Here is a 9,570-nt window from a genome sequence, read left to right as displayed (position 1 = left end):
TTCGGATGAGATTTACGGACTTTCATGGAGGTCACATGTGCGATGATGGATGATTTCACGACATTTGTTCTTCGGACCTGTCGCGCACCTGATGCCATACTGGGGCATATTCCGTTTCGGAGGATCTTTATGGATCTTCGCAGAGGTCACATGTTCGAGGATAGATGATTCTATGCTGTCTGATCTCCGACCTATCATACATTTCGATGCCATACAGGGGCATATTTCCGTTCGGATGAGATTTACAGATCATGAGGGAGTCGCGTGCTTATCTTATTTGGCAGATGTATGCAGAGATGATGATATATTCGCTATCCTCACGATGATTCCTTAGTGGAGCCTATCGAGAGCCATCTAGCCAGGCATGGATGACCTGAGCTCATCTGATTTTTCGACATGTTACATTCTCGATGTCACACTGGGGCATATTCCCCATCTTGATCGAGATTTATAGATCCCCACTGGTTTACATGATCATCCACGGTTATGAGATGCACGCCAGGTCGATGTTTGATTTCATTTTGTCTGGATACTCCGAGAGCCTCTCTTGAGTCATTCAGCCAGATTCATACCCTTTGATATAGTCGTGATTCCTGGATGGAGTTGTCTCTGGTGCCGGATTTCCCGCGTCATCATTTCAGTGGGGTACATATCAGATCTGTTACGTGTCCCATTGGTGTTATTCTCGGGTCATCAGGACAGATCGGGTACATCTGATGCCGTACTGGGGCATATTGCCCTCATTTAGCCTGGAGGCGATGTTCTCTCACATATCCGTTACAGTTTCCATCACTCGGTCGAGATATATTGTGTTCGCCTCATTGACCATCATTCCTGAGCTCTTCATCATATGAGCTCTCAGCGGAGCGTCGTTCGAGACTCGTAGAGTCCCTTTCAGCCTTTCCAGTGATTGAGATTTGCAGCGGCATGCCACACTGGGGCATACCCCCGTCTTTGAGTTCATCGGATATTTTGCAGATCTTTCTCACTACTCAGTCCATTTCTTGATCTTTGCGAGTCGTCATACTGGGCATACCCCTTCAGCGCTTTTCTACTAGGGCATACCCCTCTCTTTGGGTTTATTGTGTCTCGTCTTGATTTCATGGTTGTCAGGCTCACTCGTCGATCTTTACGAGTTATCACCTAGAGCATCCCCCTACCATCACCTTGTTTAGGCTTCCAGAGCCATTACCATCACCTTGTTTAGGCTCCCAGAGTCATTTCTGCCATCTTGTTTAGGCTTCCAGAGCCACTACTGTCATCTTGTTTAGGCTTCCAGAGCCATTTCTGTCGTCTTGTTTAGGCTTCCAGAGCCGTTATTGTCGTCTTGTTTAGGCTTCCAGAGCCACTACTGTCATCTTGTTTAGGCTTCCAGAGCCATTTCTGTCGTCTTGTTTAGGCTTCTAGAGCCATTTCTGTCATCTTGTTTAGGCTTCCAGAGCCATCACTGTTATCTTGTTTAGGCTTCCAGAGCCATTTTGTCATCTTGTTTAGGCTTCCAGAGCCATTTCTGTCGTCTTGTTTAGGCTTCCAGAGCCGTTATTGTCGTCTTGTTTAGGCTTCCAGAGCCATTTCTGTCATCTTGTTTAGGCTTCCAGAGCTATTTCTGTCATCTTGTTTAGGCTCCCAGAGCCATCACTGTCATCTTGTCTAGGCTTCCAGAGCCATTACTGTCATCTTGTTTAGGCTTCCAGAGCCATTTCTGTCGTCTTGTTTAGGCTTCTAGAGCCATTTCTGTCATCTTGTTTAGGCTTCCAGAGCCATCACTGTTATCTTGTTTAGGCTTCCAGAGCCATTTTTGTCATCTTGTTTAGGCTTCCAGAGCCATTTCTGTCGTCTTGTTTAGGCTTCCAGAGCCGTTATTGTCGTCTTGTTTAGGCTTCCAGAGCCATTTCTGTCATCTTGTTTAGGCTTCCAGAGCTATTTCTGTCATCTTGTTTAGGCTCCCAGAGCCATCACTGTCATCTTGTCTAGGCTTCCAGAGCCATCACTGTTATCTTGTTTAGGCTTCCAGAGCCATTTCTGTCATCTTGTTTAGGCTTCCAGAGCCATTTCTGTCGTCTTGTTTAGGCTTCCAGAGCCATCATTGTCATCTTGTTTAGGCTCCCAGAGCTATTACCGTCACCTTGTTTAGGCTTCCAGAGCCATTTCTGTCATCTTGTTTAGGCTTCCAGAGCCATTTCCGTCATCTTGTTTAGGCTTCCAGAGCCATTTCTGTCATCTTGTTTAGGCTTCCAGAGCCATTACCATCACCTTGTTTAGGCTTCCAGAGCCGTTACCGTCATCTTGTTTAGGCTTCCAGAGCCGTTACTATCGTTTTAGTTTGGCTTCCAGAGCCGTTCTTCTAGTTTAGCATTTAGAGTTAGCTTCTTTGGTTTGGCTTCTAAAGCCGTTGTTTTTCTCAGTTTAGCGTTTAGGGTCAGTCCCGTCATCCAGAGTCGCAGCTCCTAGCATTCATATTCTCTGGCATTGCACGTCTCACCTCCATGGATTTGCACTTATTCTCACTCTCCTCACCTCGTTACCCGGTGCTTATTGCTTATTCGTCTCGTAGTCCACATAGGGCAATCTCCTTTAGACGCATTCTTGTTCGTACTCCAGGGTGGTTCGACCGTTACTCACCTTTGACATTGGTTCTTCGAGTCACTCTTGGAGACGTTTTAGAGGGAGCCTGGATCCTTAGTGTAGCTTCAGAGGCGCTTTGACATTCGTTTCCTTTTAGGGTTAAGGCCTCTATGTTTGTCTCTTGGCCTGAGTGAGTTCATGTCTCATTGGTGCCCCTATGGGGGTCTCTTTGGTTCTTCGGTAGAGTTCACTTCATTTCACTCACTATTCACACTTTCTTTTCACTCTAGTGTTCATGTTCCTTGCACTTGTGAACTCTACCGAAGAGGGGCATATTTGTAGACCCCCTGAACTGGGGGCAGAGGTGGTTTTTTTTTATTATTATTCTTGTTGTTTTTTTCCTTTCTTTTCTCGTTGCTTTTCTTTATGCTTTCTTGATCCACCCGAGGGCGGCTGGAAGTGAAAGAGAGAAGAGGGACTGACCCGAGGACGGCTGAAAAGAAAGGAAGGAAAAGGGTGGCAGCCAAAACAGGGCGGCCATAGGAGGGTTGGAAAAGGTAGGGGAACAGCAGCTGGAGGAGGGGGGAGAGCAGAAAAAGAAAAGAGGAAGAAAAGGCGAGTTTGGGTCTGGGCTCTGCATTTTTTTCTCTCTGGAAATCAAAAAGGAGGAGAAAAAGGGGGATCCGGGACCAGAAAAAGAAAGGAGGGGATTTTTTAGGAGAAAGGGGGACCTGAAAAGGAGCAGTCTGAGGTACCATTTCTAACGTTTGGTTCTTCTACGTTTATATCTTTTTATTGTGGTGTCTGGGTATCAATGAAGTTTGTTTTCATCGTTTGAATGTGTCTTGTGGCATGATCCTCGCTGGTTTTTGTGGAATTTGAGATAGCTTGCTTTTGCTTTATGTTTGTTTTCCTAACCTGTTCTATATCCCCTGTTTTGAGTATTCATATGAGATCCGAGCGTTTGCGTTCTGATCTTTATCTTAAAACTCATTCTGGAAATTTGTTTTGACCTCCTCCTACATATGAGTTCATTAATGGACACATGAGATGAGGACTCACACCCACTGAACCCGTTCCTCCCTGCCACTTTCCACCACCTGTCCCAAGCATCACCCCTTCAGTCATTTCATTCCTTCTCCGTGTATATGAAGCTCCATGGACGCATGCATGGGAGCCATGCAAAGGCGACCCGTCCTCCTCCTTTGCAGCCAGTTCAACTCTCCCCTCGTCGCCGCCGCCGTCCCTTGAAGCCACTTTACCCAGCTCGCCCGTTACAGGAAGTCGGTGGCAGCAGCATTGTCGGCGACGCACGTGGCGAACTCACCCCCCCCCCCCCCCCCCCAAACGGCCAGGTTGGACCGAGGAAGCCCCTCACGCGCCTGTAAAGGATCCAGCTGCTGGCTCCGTCCTCGGACGCAGTCACCGGGCCGCAGCTGCAAGCTCCAATGCCGACGCTGGAACGCGACGCGGACAGCGGGCAGGCTGGGCAAATTTTGAGGCCCTCCGGCACTGCCTCTCTCACCTCCATTTCCTCCGTCGCCGTCTCCGGAAGTGAGGAAGAAGATGAGGACTTGGCTTGGGCTTAAGGAGGGCATGGACTTGGGCTTGATGGATTAGGCTAGATGGAGATGGGCATTTTTTTTTAATAACTAGGATATGGATTTGGGCTTGATGGAGTTGGGCTCTTTTAAGGATTGGACATGGGTTTAGGCTTATTGACTTTGGGCTTAATTTTGATTATTATTATTATTATTATCATTATTATTAATTTTAATTATTATTATTATTATTGTTATTAACTAGCGTTATTATCATTCTTAGTAGATATTATTATTATTATTTATCATTATGGTTGTTATCGGATATTATTATTATTAGCGGATTATTATTATTATTATTATTATTATTATTATTATTATTATTATCATTATTATTATTATCATTATTATTAATTTTAATTATTATTATTATTATTATTGTTATTAACTAGTGTTATTATCATTGTTAGTAGATATTATTATTATTATTTATCGTTATGGTTGTTATCGGATATTATTATTATTATTATTATTATTATTATTATTATTATTATTATTATTATTAACTATTATCATTATAATTGTTATTACTATTATTATTATTATTATTATTATCATTGTCATTGTTATTATTAATTCAACTTTCCAAATCTTATTATTGTCATTATTATTATTATTATTATCATCGTTGTTATTTCTATTATCATTATCCTTAGTATTATTATTGTTATTATTATTAATTCAAACTCTCAATATTCTATCATTATTATTTTTATTATCAATTCAAATTTTTCAAAATCCTATTATTATTTTTATTATTAATTCAAGCTCTCAATATCCTATTATTATCATTATTAATTCAAACTCTCAATATTCTATCATTATTATTTTTATTATTAATTCAAACTTTTCAAAATCCTATTATTATTTTTATTATTAATTCAAGCTCTCAATATCTTATTATTATCATTATTAATTCGAACTCTCAATATCTTATTATTATTATTATTATTAATTCCATTTTCAAAACCTTATTCCTATTCTTATTAATCCAATCTTTTAAAATCTTATCATTAATCTTATTATTACTATTATCATGAATTCCGCTTTCAAAATCTTATTCTTATTTTTATTAATCCAACATTTTAAAATCTTATCATTAATCTTATTATTATTATTGTTATTATTAATTCCACTTTCAAAATCTTATTCTTATTTTTATTATTAATTCAACTTTAGAAGTCCTATTATTATTATCATTATTATTATTAAACGTTATTATTAATTCAAGCCCTCAAAACCTTATTGTCATTATTATTAATTTAACTTTTAAAATCTCATTATTATTATTGTTATCATTAATTCGACTTTCAAAATTTTGTTATCATTATTTATCATTATCATTTCAAAACCTTATTAATTATTATTATTATTATCATTACTATTATTATTATTATTTCAAAATATTATTAATATTATTATTATTATTATTATTATTTCAAAATCACACTATTATTATTATTATTAACTCAACTTTTAAAAATCTTACTATTATTCTTGTTATCAATTTAACTTTTAAAATATTACGATTATTATTATTATTATTATTAATTCAATTAAAATATTCTTATTATTATCCTATTATTATTATTATTAATCCTATTATTATTATTATTATTATTAATTCAACTTTCAAGACCGTATTATTGTTGTTATTATTATTACTATCATTATTGCCAATTCAACTTTCAAAATCTTATCGTTATTACTACTATCACTATTAATTCAACTTTCAAAATTTATATTTTCACAGTTTAATTTCTTAAAGTTCATTTCTTATAATTATTATTATTGTTGAATCAACTTTCAGAACCTACATTCTCGCAGTATTATTATTATTATTATTATTATTATTTAAAATTCATATTCTCGCAATTCAATTTCCTGAAGTACGTTTTTTTATTATTATCATTATTGTTATTAATTCAAGTTTTGAAATCTATATTTTCGCAGTTCAATTTCCTAAAGTTCATTCCTTATTATTGTTATTATTGCAAAATTCAACTTTCAAAATCTATATCTTTCCAGTTTAATTCCCTAAAGTTCCTTACTCATTTTTTGGCAAATTTCATTTTTATTACCGAGGCTCTAATATTTTAAGTTTAATTCCAAATACTCTAATCTTCAAATAAGCTCCAGGGATCCGGTTTTTACTCGAATAGTTTTAATCCCCTTCCAGTTCCTAAATAATCTTCTGGTAAGCAAATGTGAATTCTCCATAATTCTAAAACACGGGATTTGTGAGACTAGCTCATGAATGAAAAATTGGGCTTTGGTGGGGGCCCCAGGTTTGATCCTTGTTGATCGTAAATCGTCGTGCTTAATGTATTTTGCTTGAGTTCCGTTTGTACCCCGATATGCATGAGCTATATTTTGTATTCATTAATTGTGTACTAATCTCATTTCTTGAAAGCGCATAGTGGCTCGCTGCTCAGGTACGCACTTATTCCCACTCTGGTTGTCTATGCATTTTTTGATTCTCACATGTGCATGATTTATTCGGGGTATCCATCGATTTACTCATCTATTGCCCTGATCGCTTCATTTCATTAGTAGAGACCCGACTTTAGGGACTTAGAGGGGTGCTACGGTCGCTACCGTACCTTCCCGATAAGTAACCTGACCCCCGAACCCGATCCGGTTTTTCACAGACCACCTTTTCCGAAACAAGGAGTCACACTTAGGGTTTTTCTTTCTTATTTTGTTTACCCTTTTTAAAAATAAAACAAAAATAAGTGGCGACTCCAAGTCATTTTTCTTAATCAATAAAAATCATTTTCCAAATAAAAAGCGAGTTTCGCCATCGAGTGGGAAACGCATTGAGCCGAAATGCGGGGTCCACACATGCCTACCTTTTCATTTTTTTTTTTTCTGCACTGTTGGTATTGGCTTTAGTGCCAGTTGTTTCAGTCGCTGCTCATGTATTTGGCCGCTATCTTCGTGAACTTTCACATAAAACTCAAGCTGCAGCTGCAGTAGCTTGCTCAATGGCTGAGGTTGTAGGCGACATTTTAATCCCTGATTTTTGTTTTATCTTATTTTATTAATAGCGAATCTTGGAAATCATATACATTTCATAATCCTTTATTTTGTACAATGTGTACCATAATAAACACCTGGCATTTTTTTTCATGGAAGAATTCTGCATTAATATTATGGATTTGAAGTTTATACCTGCTAGTCTGAAGGCCATCAAAAGACGGTAACAGAATCTGGATTAAACTCTGTGTTGAGTATTTAAATGATCATGCAGAAACTAAAGTAATTTTTCCTTCACCTTGGTTTCCTTGTGTGCATTATTTGGAAATGAGACTCCTGAACAGAGTGAATCTAGCATCTAAAGCTTGATCAAATATGAGAATCTGACATGTATTGGGAACATATTAAAAATCAATAATATTTTTAGAAGTTAAGGTATCATTGAAATTGATCTCTATACACAACAAAAGGACCAGCAAGCTCAACTAAAAAGAATCTAGTCATGTGGTCAGGATTATTTCAATAAAGAAAATAGGGAAAGTTGGGTTTTGGGTGGGTGATGTGGAAAATATATGATTTTGCTAATCCAATTTTACGTATTTCAAAATTAATAATGTAATTAGAAAATATTTGGAGAATCATGCACTTTCAGCTTATGTGTATTTTAATGCCAAAAATACCCTTCACCTTGCCAGCTAAGCGTTCCACATCTGAAAATTCAGAAGAGAAAAAACCCTCCGAAAAGCCACAAAGCCAATATCTCTCTCATATACTGCTTTTCCCATTCTCTCCCATTCTCAATCTCAGAAACCCAAAATGCTGTAAAACCTAACCTCTTTCATTTCTGTAACATTCTCGTCTCCCATTTTGTTGATAAACATCAACAGCCCAAAACCTAACGTTCCCAAAAAAAAAAGTTATAATGCTGCGGAGGAGAAGAATTTATCAGGTGGATGTGTTGGTAAATGAGAAACGAATCAGAAGGAAGAGACACGGGACTACGGGAGGAAACCGGGAAAGGTGATATCCTTTTTGTTCCCAAATTACTTGATCCAGAAACCCTAATTTCTGAAACGAAGATCAGATCAGGGGAAAATTGGTGATCGGAATCAATGGTGGGTGCATCGAGCTCATGGTCTCGCGCACTGGTTCAGATCTCACCTTACACCTTCTCCGCCATTGTCGTGTCCGTCTTGGGTGTCGCTTGGTACTTTCTCTTCCCTTCCTCCCTTGTAAAATCCACCAAAAGAAAACAACTACTAAAATTTTTGCATTCTTGTCAAACTAGCGGAGGTTTAGGTTAAATTGATACATTATATTTGTTTTTTTGTTTTTTTGTTTTTTTTTTTGTTGGATCATTGTTTTGATGGTTGCATTATTGCTGCATTTTTAAGGGAATTTATATAACTGGAAGTAGTTTAATTGGTGTTGCCATCAAAGCTCTTCGGATTACTTCAAAAAATCTGATCAGGTGAGTACTTCAACTTTCTTTCTTTCTTTCTTTCTTTTTTTCTCGCTGGTTTTATGGATCATTGATGTGGTATTACATGGACTGGCTTATTAATGAGAGGTAACTGACAACTTCCATGTGTAAAAAAAATTGAATTATGCCACCACTTACTAGATTGTCCGGGCATAGGTTATATGGTCGTAGGATAAGCTGATACGCCTATTTACCATCAATATCAATGAGTGTCAATTCTGAAATCTTACTGAACATACATTTGGACAAATCAATATCAATATTTCGGCCAATATTTCAGTATGGTTCATGTTGATATTCTATAATTTGTTCCACAGTATACTTTCTTAATTTGTTCCTCTTTTGAATGATATCTCAAGACAAGCAAAGCACTCACATTGCATATGCTATGTTGTTTTAACAAATCATTTACCCAAGCTATGAAAAAAAAAAAACAAAAGGAAAATTGGATGCTTTGATAATTTAGCCATGTCTTTATATTTGAGGATTAGATGAATTGATACCTAAACACATTGGAGATCGATCAAACTTATGTATCTAATTGAGAAACTTATTGGTGTGAGAATTATATAATCTTATTGTGAACCTTTTATATCATTGCCTTCTAACTAGATAACTTCATCCTCTTAGTTATTTAATATTTTATAAGTACGTATTCTTTAAAGGGAAAGTTGTGTTTTGCCCCGCCCATTTGGGCAGAATAGCTTTTTCATAACCCAAGTTTGCATAACCCAATATATATCCACTATTGCCCAAAAAATTATGCTTTTCATGCACTATGTACTGTTTTATAATTTCATTTCCAAAACTACCCCTCCACATCCATGTCAGCAGCCATCTCCCTCTCCATGTCACGGCTGTGCTTTTAATAAATAAACACACAAATCTTAAACAAGTTAGCAAAACCCATGCAACACCCGACTCTGAAATTTGGGGACACCA

At 37.2% G+C, this 9,570-nt stretch overlaps 1 long non-coding RNA gene across 1 annotated transcript; it reads left to right on the top strand.

Annotated features, from left to right (window-relative positions):
* The first annotated feature begins 7,721 nt into the window (after positions 1–7,721).
* LOC117929755 lies at positions 7,722–9,046 on the top strand. The gene is made up of 2 exons (XR_004653807.1): positions 7,722–8,352; positions 8,540–9,046. It is a non-coding gene; the product is annotated as an uncharacterized LOC117929755 (long non-coding RNA).
* Positions 9,047–9,570: the final 524 nt, after the last annotated feature.

The sequence above is a fragment of the Vitis riparia genome, chromosome 14, assembly GCF_004353265.1.
Source record: "Vitis riparia cultivar Riparia Gloire de Montpellier isolate 1030 chromosome 14, EGFV_Vit.rip_1.0, whole genome shotgun sequence".
Classification (NCBI taxonomy): Eukaryota; Viridiplantae; Streptophyta; class Magnoliopsida; order Vitales; family Vitaceae; genus Vitis; species Vitis riparia.
This window is presented reverse-complemented; position numbering and strand designations above follow the sequence as displayed.